Genomic DNA, 18,423 nt, shown 5'->3' with positions numbered 1-18,423 from the left:
AATAAAAAAAATAGTTTTTCACGATTTTTGGAAATTCTACTACCAAGGGGTTTAAATAGGGGATGAAAGTTTGTATGAAAGTCCGTCATTTTTCAAGTTATTTGCATGAAAATTGGTATTTGGGTTTTCGGTAACAAATGAAGAAATATGAATTTCAGGATTTTTGGAAATTGAACCCCCACCTCGATTTTTTAAACTCCACCCGAGCGAAGCCGGGGCGGGTCAGCTAGTAATATATATAATCTATAATACTGTTCTGCTCAATGCTTTAATAACTTTGTGTATGTAAAATGTTTTTCGGCAATGTTTTGTCTATATATAAGTAGGTATGCGACTATATTTAATAAGTAATTGTTTGTAATGACTGTTTTTGCCAAAATAAATATTTAAAAAAATACGATTCTAGTACGGAACCCTCAGTACGCGAGTCTGACTTGCACTTGGCCGGTTGTTTTAGTCATTTTGTCAAAGAAACCTTTGTACTGGAACAGTGTTTATTCGCCTGCGCTTGGCATTTTTCACACAAAATAAAAGACGTTTGAAATGCTACCACAAGTAACCTTATAAAGTGAAAAAAGCTAGAAAAAGCGCACATTTTCAACGGAAATGTCAACTTCAAAGCCCGCAGTATGTGGGGCGGAGTTTAAAGTACAAACAGAGGAAACTTTGTATTTGCATTCGTTTAACTGTGACTCTAAATGGGGCGGAATAACTTTATTCGACGTTGGTGAACGATAATTTATAAGAAAACCATCCAAGTGCGAGTCAGGCTCACGCAATGAGGGTTCCGTACTACAGTCGTATTTTTTCGACATTTTGCACGATAATTCAAAAACTATGATGCATAAAAATAAATAAAAATCTGTTTTAGAATGTACAGGTGAAGACCTTTCATATGATACCCCACTTGATATAGTCACTCACTTCGAAAGTTGAAAATACTAATTATTAGTTCATGGCCACAATTTAAATTTTTTTGTGTGATTTTTCCCCAAATGTCAGCTATAAGATCTATCTACCTGTGAAATTTCATGATTCTAGGTCAACGGGAAGTACCCTGTAGGTTACTTGACAGACAGACAGACAGACAACAAAGTAATCCTATAAGGGTTCCGTTTTTCCCCACCCCACTTGGTATAGTTATCTTACTTTATAAATTGAAATTTTAATTTTTTGTGATGTAACCACAAATTCATGGATTTCGGATTTATATTTTCTTAACTTGTGTTATAAGACCTACCTACCTACCTACCTACCTAATTTCATGATTCTAGATCAACGGGAAGTACCCTATAGGTTTCTTGACAGACATGACGGACAGACGGACTCATTGGGTTCAGTTGGGTATAGAAAATGTATAGATAAATCTATAACTGGTGTAGTTTTAGATCTTGAATTACAACAAATAGAATAATCAGCGTATTGCGTTATGGAGAAGCGAATAAGAAGCGTAACCTTAACTCTTAAGGGCGCGCTACTCGCTAGCTCGGTCACGTGCAGGATCCGATGAGGTTGGACCCTTGTCACTGCCCGACGCCCGTCTGTCATGACTGACGGCTCGAACCCGTGGGGTCACGTTTACTTTCCGAGGGATAGGCAAAAAGGCACCCATAGGGGAATCGTAAACTTTCAGCCCTTTCATGCAAATTGGGTTTAATAAATTCATAATATCTATTCGAGAATCGACAGAGTGAACTAGAGTGTGGGAACTCTCGGTCTGATCCTGAATCGACAACATATAACAACATATTATTTGGCACGCAGATAGTTATTATGACATAGGCATTCGCTTAAAAAGGATTTTTGAAAATTCAACCCTAAGGGGGTGAAATAGGGGTTTGAAATTTGTGTAGTCCACGCGGATGAAGTCGCGAGCATAAGCTAGTTAATAATAATTTGAAGTCTTTGATTGGTCAGTCTTGACAGCAGAACTCTGCACTAAGAACTCTAGATCGCTGGCTGAGGGATCGTCGCCACCGTAGAATGGCCCTTTTTGTAAACATACAGGCGAACAGTGGCGTGCAGGTCATAGAGGCATAAATGCACTGCTTACCCCAGGTTGTAATAGCTCAATGCATATTTTTCATTATGACCTGTCAGTAAACAGGTTCCTACCTAACTAATGCCTACCTTGGCTTGAAACACTGTGCACGCCACTGCAGGCGAACTAGGTTCTAAATATACTAGATGTAAATCTAGGAATAGACAACAATTTGCCTGTCTGTAAACTTACAATAGAGGTAATTGCATAAAGCATTCGCAATCATTATACGCCCACAATAGACGACAAATAATAAAAGCTGTGATAGCCTAGTGATTAGGACGTCCGCCTTCTAATCGGAGGTCGGCGTAATTTGGTAAAAAGTGGTGAAAATAAAAAGAATACCCGGCTGAGTTTGTTGTGGGCTCTTCTCATACCTATCCTTATACCTTCAACTATCCCGCCCTCCTACTCGACCTATGCGGTCGTGTGTCTCAAAAAATCCTCTCGTCACTCCCCATTGTAACACAGTCTTCTATAACAAATCTTTCACCGTACTAGCTACCCAACTTTGGAACTCACTTCCTGAAAATGTCAGAGAGAACTGCCCCTCAGTACACTCATTCAAATACAGAGTGAAGCAGTATCATTAATATAGAGTATTCTATATATTATATGTATTTATATTTTTCATATATTATGTATATGTATAATTATTTATGATAAGTATTATTATTGTATATAAGTTGATTTGGGTATTTATTATAAGATATTTAAGTAGTTTATTAGATTCTAGTACCGTAGACCTATTCCACTTCTTGATACGCCTTACTCACAACCTTGAATGGGAAGCTGGAAGAAATCTCTGTTTAGAGATAAGCATTTCCAATGTAACTTAATTTATTATTACTTTGTAACTACAATTTTTGGTACATGAATAATAAAAATAAAAATAAATAAATACCTGGGCGCGTTCGGAACCCTCGTAGCTTTAGTTTTATGTTTGCGTAATAATAATCACCACTATATCTTACAAATCCAACAACCAACCATCAAAAGGTGTAATTTATTACCTACTAGATGATGCCCGCGATTTCGTCCGCGTGGATTTAGGTTTTTATAAAATCCCGTGGGAACTCTTTAATTTTCCGGAATAAAAAGTAGCATATGTCATTCCCGGGGATGTAATCTAGCTTTGTACCAAATTTCATCAAAATCGGTTAAACTGTTGGGTCGTGAAAAGTTAGCAGACAGACAGACACACTTTCGCATTTATAATATTAGTATGGACTAGTATGGATGGTATGGATTAGTTTCTTGCTGGTTCTTCTCGGTAGGAACGGCATTCCGAACTAGTGGTAAATTAAAACTACCTGACTATTCATAAGCACTTGTAAAAAGTTTACATGAATAAAAAACATTCTATTCTATTCTATTATCTCCTTCGTAAGTCGTAAAGCATTCATTGAGACAGAATATCGCCGTGGGTGAAACTCGAGCAGGACAAGTTCAGTTTTTCGTTTCAAAAGTTTTCTCTTGTCGATAAACACGAGAATGATTCGACACCAAACAAACGCACGAAAAAACTGGTTACAATTCATGTTCATACATTATGTATGACAGTATTATGCGAGCCAGTGTTATTTGAGGGTTGGAGGAGGTTCCGGGGCTCTACCGATGCCCCGGGTACAGAGTTCCGGGTATATTTAATTGAATATTTTCACTTTCTTGGCGTTTTCAACGTCAGTGCAAACATTTAGGAACATAATATATATAAACCGAAATGAACCAAAAGAATCGTTATAAAGATATTTTTCTAGATGTTGTTCCCACTTTGTTTGAGTATAGTTTTTCAAAAATCCCGCGGGAACTCTTATTTTCGGAAACTAGCTTATGCTCGCGACTACTTAACTTTCAAACCCCTTATTTCATCCCCTTAGGGGTTGAATTTTCAAAAAACCTTTCTTAGCGGATGCTTACGCCATAATAGCTATCTGCATGCCGAATTTCAGTCCGATCCGTCCAGTAGTTTGAGCTAAGTGTTCATAGCTCAGTTAGTCCAGTCAGTCAGTCAGTCACCTTTTCCTTTTGATAATATACTAGCTGACGCCCGCGACTTCGTCCGCGTGAAATTAGGGTTTTAAAAATCCCGTGGGAACTCTTTGATTTTCCGGGATAAAAAGTAGCCTATGTCACTCTCCAGGTCTTTTTCTATGCCCATGCAAAAAATCACGTCAATCCGTTGCACCGTTGCGACGTGATTGAAGGACAAATCAACAAACCAACAAACAAACACACTTTCGCATTTATAATAAGAGTACTGATAATAAGGGTACTGATTTAGATGAAAGGTACCAGACAGGCATTTAATATAATAAATATATTAGGAATTAGGATGGATGGGATAATTATTATGGATTTTATTACGAGTTATACTTATGGCCATTTTAATTATTAGTATGCTTTAGCTAAATCAATTTGCATGTTAAATAGAGATACCTACTTAAGAGAGATCCGGTTCCGCTGTTTATTTGGCGTATGATTGAATTTTCTGCTCAATTAGTACGCTTAGTACAAGATTTTATGTCTCACGAACGTTGATAGCATTCGAGTGTCGAAAACCTTCCGCATTATAGTAAACTATATCTTAACTGCCTTGTTTTAAAGCTCAAGTTTGTTTACACATCTTCAGCCAGCAGCGCTTCAAGCGGAAACGTTGCGAAATTAAAATCAGTGGCATTGAATTTTTGACTTCAATTCAAGGCTCTTTAGGTCCATTTTACTTTGACGGTATTGTGTTTCGACTCTCGAATTCTAGCAACGTTTGGTGAGACGTAAAATCTTATACTAAGCGTACAGAGCTGCATATTATCATGAATCATCATTCAAACATGTTTTAGAAATCATAACAATTTGCTTTTTTAGGTTGATGTGATATTTAAATTGAATATTTATTGTTATATTTTTAAATTACTATTATAAAATATCGACTTTTGTGTGTGGTCTGAAGAATTTCCTACCAACTTATTAATCTTAAGGCGAAATGTATGGAAAAGTCAGAGCTGCTCGAGCGCAAATTTGTTGCACGCTTTTTATAAATATTTATATTTAAATTCTATGTGCTCTGTTACCATAAAATACCGTAATCCCTTAGTGTATTAAATGTTGAACATAAATAAAAAAAAATCCAATTTCGTTCATACAATAGTGCTTGTCCTTATTTTAAGGTCTCGTGGTAGAAGAGCGTAGCGTTAGGACCTTCTCTGCTTGCGCAGAATACAATTTCCGAAATCATCGTTTAAAAACAAAACAAACTAATATTTCTAAATAATTTTTAATACATATCAAAAATTGCGGACCAAACGGATTCGAATTTTCGCGCAATTTTTGATTATGTAGATATTTAAAATTATTTAAAAATTTCCTTGAAGTGTATATAAAAACACTATCATAAAAATAATAAAAATATAGGTAAACGAAAGGTCGAAGCACATTGCAGGTGTATAAATCATCCGATTTCAATTATGTCTGCGTGCCTATTTTGCGGCGTACGAATTCCCTTTTGAATTAGAAATTCTAATACACAGAATTCCAATTTGATTTATACAGAAATTATAAGGAGTTTTCGAGTAATAAATTATGTTTAACTGTGGTATTTAGTTGTTTAGGTTGAAGCGATGCTTCTCGTCCGCTGCCATTCTTGTTATAGACAAATAAGTAACTAAGTAAACAATAGAATGTAATTGGTTTCGCAGAAATATTCTAAACTAGCTTATGCCCGCGACTTCGTCCGCGTGTACTACACAAATTTTAAACCCCTATTTTACACCCTTAGGTTTGATCTTTAACTATGAGATTTTAAAATGAGCTTAATAAAATATGTCATACTGCTAATTGCAAAAATATTAACTACAAAACTTCTTTATAGACACTTCAAAACTGACAGAGTTTTATACGTCAAACCCCTATTTTACCCCTTTAGGGGTTGAATTTTGAAAAATCCCTTCTTAGCGGACGCTTACGTTATAATAGCTATCTGCATGCTGAATTTCAGCGTGATCCGTCCAGTAGTTTGAGCTGTGCGTTGATAGATCAGTACCCGTAGTACAAGATATTTACGTCTCACCAAACCAAACCAAATTCGAGAGTCGAAATACTTCCGCGTTACAGTAAAATGGACCTAAACAGCCTTGAATTGAAGTCAAATATTCAATGGCACTGATTTTAATTTCGCAATGTTTCCGCTTGGAGCGCTGGCTGTAGAAGTGTAGACAAACTTGAGCTTTAAAACAAGGCATTTAAGATCCAGTTTACTGTACCGCGGAAGTATTTCGACTCTCGAATTTGGTTTGGTTTGGTGAGACGTAAAATCTTGTACCACTGGTACAGTCAGTCAGTCAGTCAGTCAGTCACCTTTTCCTTTTTTATATATATAGACTAATGGTGTAGTGTGTTACCCACGGTACTTGACACACATAAGCACTTATAATGTAACGGACCGTAAATTTTCAATACGTTTTTTTAGTATCTATATTCTATATCTATACTTATTACTTATAATATTATAAAGAGGTTATGTCGTTAAGTTTGTTCGTAGGGGGTAATCTCTGGAACTACTGAACCAATTTTGAAAATTCTTTCACCAACAGAAAGCTACATTATTCCTGAGTGACATAGGCTATATTATATATACGCGGGTGAAGCCGCGAGGATCAGCCAGTATGTTATATAGCGACTGAAATCGCGGGCATTATCTAGTTAATGATATTTGAAACTAACTTTACATAGTCTACATAACAAGTAACTACAACCTACAAATACTAGAATTTAAAATTTAATTTGTCTGGTGGGAGGCTTCGGCCGTGGCTAGTTACCACCGTACCGGCAAAGTCGTGCCTCCAAGCGATTTAGCGTTCCGGTACGATGCCGTGTTGAAACCAAAGAGGCATGCATGGGTTTAATAAAAACTGTCGTACCCTTTCCAGGTTAGCCCGCTTCCATATTAGACTGCATCATCACTTACCATCAGGTGAGATTGCAGTCAAGGGCTAACTTGTATCTGAATCAGTACCCTTATTATAAATGCGAAAGTGTGTTTGTTTGTTGGTTTGTCCTTCAATCACGTCGCAACGGATCGACGTGATTTTTTGTATGGGTATAGATAAAGACCTGGAGAGTGACATAGGCTACATTATATCCCGGAAAATCAAAGAGTTCCCACGGGATTTTTAAAAACCTATTTCCACGCGTACGAAGTCGCGGGCATCAGCTAGTATAAATAAATAAATAAAAGTTTATTCAGCTCACAAAACAAGAAAAGACAAAAAAAAAAGCAAAACATACAAACCAAATGTTACAAATTAAAAAAATCAAATATTTAGATCTATAGTCTTTTGGGGTCTCAAGGTGCTGGAATGGCAACCTCGCGCCGGAAGGCACAGCGTTGGAAGACCCCTCCTAGGTGGACAGGCGACATCAGAAAAGTCGCAGGGAGCCGCTGAATTCAGGCGGCGCAAGACCGTGGATTGTGGAAGTCCCTACAACTCACGCAGTGGCGTGCACAGAGTCCAAAGCCAGGGTTTTTTTTTTTTTTTTTTTTAAATATTAGCCATGTTAAATGACTAATATTCCCCTTTCCTCTCCAACTAAGCGTCAGGCTTGTGCTAGGAGTAGGTACGACAATAGTGCAACGGGCGGGGTTTGAACCGTCGACCTTTCGGTTTTCAGTCCACTCCTTTTACCCGTTGAGCTATTGAGGCTCTGAAGGTAAGGTGAGGGTAAGCATTAGTAAGATAGGCCTTAGATACACCTTATGTAGACCTATATAATGGCAGGTCATAAAGAAAAATGTCGTTTCAACTAGGGTAAGCAGTACTTTTATGCCTCTATGAATTGCACGCCTACATACAAAAAAATAGAGTCGAATTAAGAACCCCCTCCTTTTTTGAAGTCGGTTGATAAAATAAAATGGCGTCTTCTTATGATTATTATCTAGCAGGTAACATTATTTGCCCCCAACTTTATTTAGTCTCGTTGGTTGATGGCTAATTTAGAATTTTTCATCAAAGTACCTTATTTACGACGAAGCTTCACTTATTTGTCAACCTCAAAGCGAGACGAAATTAATTTGAAAAGACCAAGGCCTGGCATGGTAACCTTTGATATTTGATATTAGCTTTTTTAATTACAGGTATATTAGGTACCCAGGTAGGTACCAATCCGCACATGCCCAGCGTGGTAGATAAGATAAGATAATTTATTAATTGCAAAATTGTATGTACATAGGGTCTTAAAAATATAAAAGTCCAATTACAATCTGCCATCAATGGCGCGCAATTTTACGATAGTGTCAGTTACACATTTAGTTACAACTAGCTTATGCTCGCGACTTCGTCCGCGTGGACTACACGAATTTCAAACCCCTATTTCACCCCCTTAGGGGTTGAATTTTCAAAAATCCTTTCTTAGCGGATGCCTACGCCATAATAGCTATCTGTATGCCAAATTTCAGCCCGATCCGTCTAGTAGTTTGAGCTGTGCGTTGATAGATCAGTCAGTCAGTCAGTCAGTCAGTCAGTCACCTTTTTCTTTTATATATTTAGATTAACATAGAAAAATAAATTAAAAAAAAATGATGTCAAAAAAAACCTAAAATAGTAGGTAGACTATGGCCAAACCCTTCTCACTCTGAGAGGAGACCCGTGCTCTGTAGTGAGCCGGTGATGGGTTGATCATGATGATGATAGTAGGTACAGCGACATGAAAAAAGACACCTGTTCAAATTATTGACCAATTAGTTATGTATCATCAATACCTCAATCGGTAACCTCAACGACCTCCCTGGCGCAGTGGAAAGCGCTGTGGTCTTATAAGTGGGAGGTCCCGGGTTCGATTCATGGCAGGGGGTTGGAATTTTATTATTATTGGTCTGGTTTGGTAGGAGGATTCAGCCGTGGCTAGTTACCACCCTACCGGCAAAGCCGTGCCGCCAAGCAATTTAGCGTTCCGGTACAATTCCGTGTATAAATAAATAAATAAATAAAATGTTTTTATTTCGACCAACAAGGATCATATTGGTGTTAGTAATTACACGAAACTTAAACCTATTTGTTAGTAAAAAATCTATAACTATAATATTTATAACTATTTAAATTAGGACAGGATCGATTTGCCAGCACGTGAATCATACAACAGTGATTCAAGTACTGGCAGTCGATCCTGTCAGAAAATAGAGCATACAGATTCGACTGTTTCAGCGGGTTATAGCAAATTAAGCTTTTGGTTCATTGTATATCATGGATGTCCGCAAATTAACGATTACCTACTTATTGTCCTAATTATTGGCATTCGCGCGAAGATCGCACATTCGCATTGTATTAAGATGACGCCTTAGGACCGCGTTTGGACCTCAACACTGGATACTTTAAATGAGTTATTTTGTTCTGAAACAAAAGCGTTATATTACTAACTAGCTTATGCTCGCGACTTCGTCCGCGTGGACTACAAAATTTCAAAACCCTATTTCACCCCTTCAAGAGTTAAATTTTCAAAAATCCTTTCTTAGCGGATGCCTACGTCATAATAGCTATCTGCATGCCAAATTTCAGCCCGATCCGTCCAGTAGTTTGAGCTGTGCGTTGATAGATCAGTCAGTCAGTCAGTCAGTCAGTCAGTCAGTCAGTCATTCAGTCAGTCAGTCACCTTTTCCTTTTATATATATAGAAGATTATCGTACTATAGCGACTATATTATTAACTTATCGTAGTGGTATTCCTCTAGTCTCATCGACATTGTTATTCGAGGCATCCGCTTCGTTAGCTATCAAACTAAACTACAAAGTTATTTTGCGTGCATAACCCTATTAAAATTTACTTCAACAAGGTTATTGAGCACTTTCAGAATCCAGAGACCCTTCGTCAATGAAGCTATAAAATTTCATTGTGAACTTAGTGATAGGCTTAGCACATTCCGAAAACGTTGATAATATTATATTTCCAGTATCGAAACACGTTAACGTCAAAGCAACATTGATCTATACCTTAATTGACTACCACTACAATTTCAAGCGGAAACATAGTTTCACAAAAATCATTTAACATAATATTTTAATTTTCAAGGCGGTCATTTTGAAATTTTTATTACTTACTAGCTGATGCCTGCGACTTCTTCGCGTGAAATTAGGGTTTTAAAAATCCCGTGGAAACTCTTTGATTTTCCGGGATAAAAAGTAGCCTATGTCACTGTACCCAAGCAAAAAATCACGTCGATCCGTTGCTCCGTTGCGACGTGATTGAAGGACAAACCAACAAACAAATAAACTTTCGCATTTACAATAGACGTATCACGTAGTGATATAATAGAGGTAGTGATTATTGTTATAGCAGCAACAGGTATATCTATTTTGTATAAATTTTAGCTCTCTAGGTACCTATTACGGTTTATGAGGCACAGTCTGCAGATAGACAGACGGACAAGGAGGCTTATTAATAGGGTCCCGTTGACTTATTTCGGGTACTAAACCCTTATATGTAATATACTGACTTCGATGTTCTATCAACGTTCGTGACATGTACAAGTCGTACCAAGAGTACTGAATCTCTGACGCCAACTAAACACAAAATGTCCTCGTAAAAACCAAGTGAGCTCATCAAATGGAACCGTAAATCTAGAATGTACAGTACCCGCCAGGAAATACATATTGAGCTTTAGAAAGAGATGATTGCCAGGTTCGGTGTCGCAGAGCGTCGTCTCTGTCAATCATACCTATGTGATGTTAAGTTGCTGACTTGTCAGTTCTCAATGACAGAGATAACGCTTTACAGAACCGAAATGCTGATTTTATCTGTATCTCTTTCTAATGGTCTTATAATATTTACTTCCGAGTTTATGTAAAGGTTTGTAGTACACGCACCATCATTATCGTCAACCGATAGAGGTCCATTGTTGGACATAGGTCTCTTGTAAGGACTTTACGCTGCGCTTTTTGGAGCGAGGTCACCATTCTAGCACCTTGGGACCCCAACATCTACCGGATTTTAAAACTGCCCTGCCCATTGCCACTAGCTTCGCAACCCGCCAAGCTTTGTCGGTTACTCTGGTTCTCTCACGGATCTCCTCGTTTCTGTTTTTATCATGTAGAGAAACTCTCTGCATCACCGGCCGAGTGACTCTGACCTTTTTTTTAGGATTTCGTACCTCAAAAAGAAAGAGGAACCCCTATAGAATCACTTCGTTATCGCTCTATCTGTCTGTCAAAACCCGTCAAGGAAATCAAAACCTGGGGTACTTTCCGTTGATCTAGAATCATGAAATTTTGCAGGTAGCAATGTCTTATAGCACAAAAAGGTAAATGAAGAAATCCTAAAACCGTGACTTACAAAATTTACGTCAAATTTTTTTTAAGTGTGTTCTTGTACGAAGGTAAGGAACTTTTCGTGTGCGAGTTTAACTCGTACTTCACCCGTTTTTTCGTTAACAATACGAGCCGCTAGAATATCTCCAGCTTAATTTGTATGAGCCAATTCAGTCGACACTATAAACCAATCTGCCGAATAGATGAGATAGCAGAATCTCTGACATTAGGCTGCCTGTCCACTGGTGCGGAGCGAGAAAGTGATGCGGAGCGGAGTTGTGGACTGTATCTGTCCATAGACGCGAAGCTAGGTAGCGGAGCGAAGCGAGAAAGTACCTAATGCGGAGCGGAGTAGCGGACCACACGGAACTGGGTTGCGAGCACGCGACGAGTCATTTGAGCTACTGGCGGCGGGCAAATGGTTTAGTGCTACGCTTTCCCAGTGGGGAAGCGGAGTGCCGCTTTCCCGCTTCACTTCCCTGCTCCGCTTCCCCGCTCTACTTCTCCGCTCCGCTTCCCTGCTTCTCTTCCCTGCTCTTTCCCCGCTCCGTTTCCCCACTCCGCCTCACTGCTATGTTTTTCATCTGCGCGGCCCCGCTCCGCATTAAAATTTTGATTTTTTACACCAGTCCGTGATTGCTTGTCTACTGAAGCGAAGCGGGAGTTTTATGCAATTCTATTGGTTAATATTTGCACAGCTCCGCTCCGCTCCTCTCTTCTCCACACCAGTGGACAGGCAGCCTTATGCCGGCTACAAAGTGAGCTCGTAAAAACAAACTAAGCTCGTCAAATCAGACCGTGAACCCGGCATTAGTATCAGAAATTTACGCTCCATTTTATGTGCCACTCGAATTTCAATGAAATAGCTCGACGCGTTTTGGCGGGAAAATACCCGTAGTAATAGGGTTGCCAGACGTCTGGGTTTCCTAAGATTTGTCTTAGTTTTGAGAAGATCCAACGACATCGGACGAGTTGGCACCCTAAAAAGCTAGAAAATCCAAAAACAGGGGAATTTAGTAAAATTGATGTTTCTTAAAAAGTTTGCTAAGTTTGCCAAATTAACTAAAGATTTCAGTACGTAGCACTCTTTTTTAGAATTATTAGTTTTTGATAATTCATTTTTGGCGATTACTCATAAACAATTTTTTATACTTATTCGCTTTTTAGAGGATGGCTGCGGAGTTAGACATGTTTTCCGGGATGAAAAGCAGCCTATGTCCTTCCCCGGAATGCAACTCTATCTCTGTACCAAATTTCGTTAAAATCGGTTGAACGGATGGGTCGTGAAAAGCTAGCAGACAGACAGACAGACAGATTGATTTTAGCATTTATAATTATTAGTACCTATTGATTGTAATAACTTTTATTTTATTTGTGATATATAAAAATAGGCAGACATGTCCGGGTTTTACGCTCGAAAATCCGGGGTTATCGAACTCTTTGTCCTAGTTTATAGATTTTATAGATGGCAATAAACGGGTTTACTGAAATCCTTTCACTGTGGCTCCACGGTCCAGCACGGAGTACGGACCTTTTCGCGTCCTCGATGCGATATTTACTGTTATATTCCTGAAACTTTGGGGTTGATAATTTTCAGTCCTGAAATTTTTCGACGTTGTCGTTCAAAGAGAGAGCCAGCGAGTGCTAAGTCTTCGTCTAAATATATAAAAGGAAAAGGTGACCGACTGACTGACTGACTGACAGACTGATCTATCAACGCACAGCTGAAACTACTGATTGGATCGGGCTGAAATTTGGCATGCAGATAGCTATTATAACGTAGGTATCCGCTAACAAAGGATTTTTGAAAATTCAACCTCTAAGGGGGCGAAATAGGGGTTTGAAAATTGTGTAGTCCACGCGGACGAAGTCGCGAGCAGTAGCTAGTTATTTTATAAAAGCTAAAAGTTTCTCTGCGCATTGTCCCCAACACAGAACGATAACCCAGAACGATCAGCGAATATGAAGTTTAGATAATCGTGGCTTTGGGAGATAACAAGTACTTAACAAAGACGAAAATCTTTCGTCAAAGTATACAGTATTTTTTAAATATTTTCTTCGGCATAGTATTGCAAATGACGTCATGATTTACCAGACACTTAGGGTGAGATCTATAGAGCGCACTTTGACTTTGCTCAGACTTAAGATTGAGTTCAAACGAGACAGATTTATCTTAGAGATATAGCTTTGCCTCGTTTTAACTGTCTTAAGTCCAAGATAAGTCAGAGTGCGCTCTATAGATCTCACCTTTAGTATCGTGGCAACCACCTGCCAGACATCCAAGACATATTGTACTTATGCTCGCGACTTCGTCCACTTGGACTACAAAAATTTCGAACTCATATTTCACCCCTTAGGGGTTGAATTTTCAAAAATCCTTTCTTAGCGGATGCCTACGTTATAATAGCTATCTGCATGCCAAATTTCAGCCCGATTCGTCCAGTAGTTTGAGCTGTGCGTTGATAGATCTGTCAGTCAGTCACCTTTTCCTTTTGTATATTTAGATTCTCTCTGTACGTTTATACCCGAAATATTAATATCGTGAAACGTTAATGTACATGCTAATATTGCTGAGGTATATTGATATTTATTTGAGGTGTCATAACCGAGAGTTATTAGCAGGAAGGCGCGGAGCACAGCCGAGACTCTGGGGCCGCTTCATTTTTCAATATTATAAATTTTTCGCAAGCGGAAATAATATTATGGAGCAAGCGAGCGGGGAAGATTGGTTTGTAGTCATATTTTCGCTTATTGAGTCACACTGCAACCACCTGATGAAGATGGTATACCTATAATCTTTATCGCAGACAGAAGTTACTAATAGCGTTGTGATGCCATACAAATGATAGAGGCAAAAAAACTGGCTAAGTGCGAGTCAGACTCGCGCACCGAGGGTTCCGTACTACAGTCGTATTTTTTCGACATATTGCACGATAAATCAAAAAATAATGCATAAAAATAAATAAAAATCTGTTTTAGAATGTACAGGTAAAGTTCCATATGATATCCCACTTGCTTCTTCTTCTAATCTTACTTTAAAAGTTGAAAATCCTAATTATTTGTTCATTTTTAGGGTTCTGTACCTCAATAGGAAAAACGAAACCCTTATTGGATCACTTTGTTGTCTGTCTGTCTGTCTGTCTGTCTGTCAAGAAACCTACAGGGTACTTCCCGTTGACCTAGAATCATGAAATTTGGCAGGTAGGTAGATCTTATAGCTGACATTTGGGGAAAAATCTGAAAACCGTGAATTTAGGGTTAGATCACACAAAAAAAAAATTAAATTGTTGTCATGAACTAATAATTAGTATTTTCAACTTTCGAAGTGAGTGACTATATCAAGTGGGGTATCATATGAAAGGTCTTCACCTGTACATTTTTAAACAGATTTTTATTTATTTTTATGCATCATAGTTTTGAATTATCGTGCAAAATGTCGAAAAAATACGACTGTAGTACGGATCCCTCATTGCGCGAGCCTGACTCGCACTTTGCCGGTTTTTTTTTGTGATGTTACCACTAATTCACGGTTTTTGGATTTCCCCCTTAGGTGTGCTATAAAACCTACGTACCTGCCAAATTTCATAATTATAGATCAACGGGAAGTACCCTATAGGTTTCTTTGCAGACAGACAGACAACGAAGTGATTCTATAAGGGTTCCTTTTTTCTTTTTGAGGTACGAAACCCTAAAAATTGCAGTGGGCGCTAACCATTTTGAGACACCTACGAACAAACGAAACTTTATGCTTTCTTATTGAATTTCGAATGATTTTCGAAAATATTTTCGAATTAAATTTCGAATGTTTTTTGAAAACATGATTGTTATTGGATGGCGCCTCAAAACAGAAGGCCCACTGAGATTTTTGATAGGGTGTTATCGTAGATAGATATTTGTTTCAGTCTACCTAGCGTCAAATGTAGGCAGCATTTGACGCCTGCCAGTGTAGGTGAAACCTCAACGTTTTGTTACAAGTTTCCTAACTGTCATGAACTGTGTGCCCTTATTACAAATCGGAAAGTGTGTTTGTTTATTGGTTTGTTGGCTTGTCCTTCGATCACGTCGCAACGGTGCAACAGATTGACGTGATTTTTTGCATGGATATAGATAAAGACCTGGAGAGTGACATAGGCTACTTTTTATCCCGGAGAATCGAAGAGTTCCCACGGGATTTTTAAAGACCTAACTCCACGGCACAGCTAGTTCAGAATATTTTACAAGGTTTAATATTCGTAACACATTCCCGGGGATGTAACACGCGACTGCTAGTGAAATATAAAACAAAATAGATCACCAGGTAAAATGGAGGTAACAGTTTTATTAATTTACCGGGAAAAAAGTATTTTCCAACAAAAAATCTCTGAGACGTATCCAATTTCGGTTGAAGTACTAACAAAAGATATTTTATTTGTGAAAGCAATATGTTATGAGACAATACGACTCTTGTAGATCTCCAAATGTAATAAATAAAAGGTAGAAACGAAACTTTGTTATATATGTTACCGGCGAAACCAGATTTTAGGACAACATAGTATGGCCCTAAACTAGTCAATAAGCGGGCTATGGAGACAGGATTTTTCTGCGATAACAAATCAGAAATGAGGAGTTTTGTCTGTCTGTAAGCGGGTTGTACCTCATGAACCGTAATATGTAGAGAATTGAAGTTTTCACAAACTGTGTACTTCTTTACTATTGCCGCTATAACAACAAATCGTAAAAATTTGAAAAAGATCGCCATGTGAATTAAAAAAAAACTAGGTCAACGGGAAGTATCCTGTAGGTTTCTTGACAGACACACGGACAGACAGACAGACAACAAAGTGATACTATAAGGGTTCCGTTTTTCCTTTTGAGGTACGGAACCCTAAAAGTACATAATCTTGTCCGATGGTACAGAACCGTTCGTGTGCGAGTCCGACTCACACTTGACTTGTTTTTATTTAGTCAATAACGAGCAAATCAAGACCGCCCTGGTCCCTTGAAGATAAGTGATTACCACCGCCCTTGAACATTTGCAGCACCAGATGAACATGCAATGAATCATTAGAAAAGCAATAATGCGAAGATGTTTTTTTAGCGTAGTAGCCCACGTTAGGTATCAGTTAGTACGATAACAAGTTTGGTTTAGGTAAAACGAGTTTTTCCTGAAGTCGGGTTCGGCATGTAACAAATATATATACCAATAAAACATTCTATCTCGATTACACAAAAAAGAATTTCGCCGAAGCCGAATTCCGATCTGACTTCTGATATTCGGGGAGAATAGAAACATTTAGGAGGGCCGAGGTTAAATATATATAACTTGGTTCTGGTCAAAGGAGCGGTTCCTTTTAATTTTATATCAGAGGCCTTTTTTCAAGGTTCTTTTGTTTTGCGGGGTTTTAAGTCTTTACAGATTTTTTATTCATTAAAGTTGATTACGATGTTTTGAGTTTTGACCTACAATTAACTTCAAACAGAACCCTACCCTATTTCACCCCCTTAGGGGCTATATACTAGCTTATGCTCGCAACTTCATCCGCGTGTACTACACAAATTCCAAAGACCAATTTCACCCCCTTAGGGGTTGAATTTTCAAAAATCCTTTCTTAGCGGATGTCTACGTCATAATAGCTATCTGCATGCCAAATTTCAGCTCGATCCGTCCAGTAGTTTAAGCTATGCGTTGATAGATCAGTCAGTCAGTCAGTAAGTCAGACAGTCACCTTTTCCTTTGACATATTAAGATTTAAGTGATCTTCTATATATCTATCTTCTATTATATAAAAAGACTCTCAAGAACTGACTGACTGTGATCTATCAATGGACAGACCTTTGGGTACAACAAACTTGATAACAAATAACTATCATCATTCTCCAGAGGAATCTGTAGTCATGTTTTGTTAAACTCCCAGCAAGGCCGCGCTCTCAAAGGCCTTACACTAAACACCAATTACGTTATTTATTTGCGTATTTTTAAATTAAAGTGGGAATTTAAATATAAATAGAAACTGCTGTGTGAAACTAAATGCAGTTCCGAAGCCTTGAGCTGGCTCCTTGCCAACAGAGCGTTCAGCGAACGTGGTACGTTACGTACCTACTTGTATATAAGCTGTTAGGGAATTTTCCGCTACTATAAAATTATTTATATTTCAAAGCCCACTATAAAAATTTCAGGAAACCCTCAGACTATTGCAGACAAAATGTTATACCAATCGAAGTTACTAAACTTTTGCTAGATGAAACTTGTCTGTCAATCTGCACTGGGCCAACGTAACAGACTGTGACCTAAGCCCTTCTCACTATTAACTCGTACTCAGTAATGAGCCGGTGCAAAGATGGGCTGATCATGATGATGTTGAGAAAATATATTGTATCAGAATTTCAGATCGGTACAAATGCGAGCCAATCCTGCGCGAAATACCTAGGTGCGCAGACATAATTGAAACGCCTTGATTTATAAGCCTGCAATGTTCTCACCCTTTCGTTAACTCCTGTAATGGAATGAGAGACCACGGACAGTTATGAAGAGGTGCTTGATAAGTGACTTTGGAGGCGAATAAACTCACGCGCAGATTGAGAGTAAAGAGTTCTCCAAGCAGTGCCTTGAGTGAAAGTCCTCATCATAAATAATCATTGTCAACCCGTTGCTAGTTCACTACTTCTTAGAAAATACCGCCACGCTGACTAAGTGCGCATTGGCAGACTTCCTTTGAGAACATTATGAAAAACTCTCAGGCATGTAGGTTTTCTCACGGGATCGAACCCTCAACCTCCTGACGTCTTAACCACTAGACTATCATCGCCAAAACCTAATTAATTAAGTTAATCTGCAATGGAGCTATCAAATCTCAACCATTGCCCGTTCATTTTGACTTGAAGATTTATTGTTTAGAGTTGACCTTGAAAAGTTATGTCACGAGGAGCGAAGACTGCGTAGACAAAGTAAAATATACTGCCAATGTATTTCATTGTTATGTTCATTTTAGAAAGGTATACTTTGTAGATAGTGCGCGTAAAATTGTCGTTTTGTCCAAGGGCTCTAATAGACTAAAAGAGGAACGATGTATATTTTTATTTAAATGAAGTTATAACTCACAAATACTAAAAC

At 38.3% G+C, this 18,423-nt stretch overlaps 1 long non-coding RNA gene across 1 annotated transcript in view; it reads right to left on the bottom strand.

Annotated features, from left to right (window-relative positions):
• The window catches only part of LOC138403566 (uncharacterized), a 139,669-nt gene that overhangs the window by 963 nt on the left and 120,283 nt on the right, over nucleotides 1-18,423 (bottom strand). The window lies entirely within an intron of this gene.

The sequence above is a fragment of the Maniola hyperantus genome, chromosome 18 (assembly GCF_902806685.2).
Source record: "Maniola hyperantus chromosome 18, iAphHyp1.2, whole genome shotgun sequence".
In the NCBI taxonomy this organism is placed as follows: Eukaryota; Metazoa; Arthropoda; class Insecta; order Lepidoptera; family Nymphalidae; genus Maniola; species Maniola hyperantus.
This window is presented reverse-complemented; position numbering and strand designations above follow the sequence as displayed.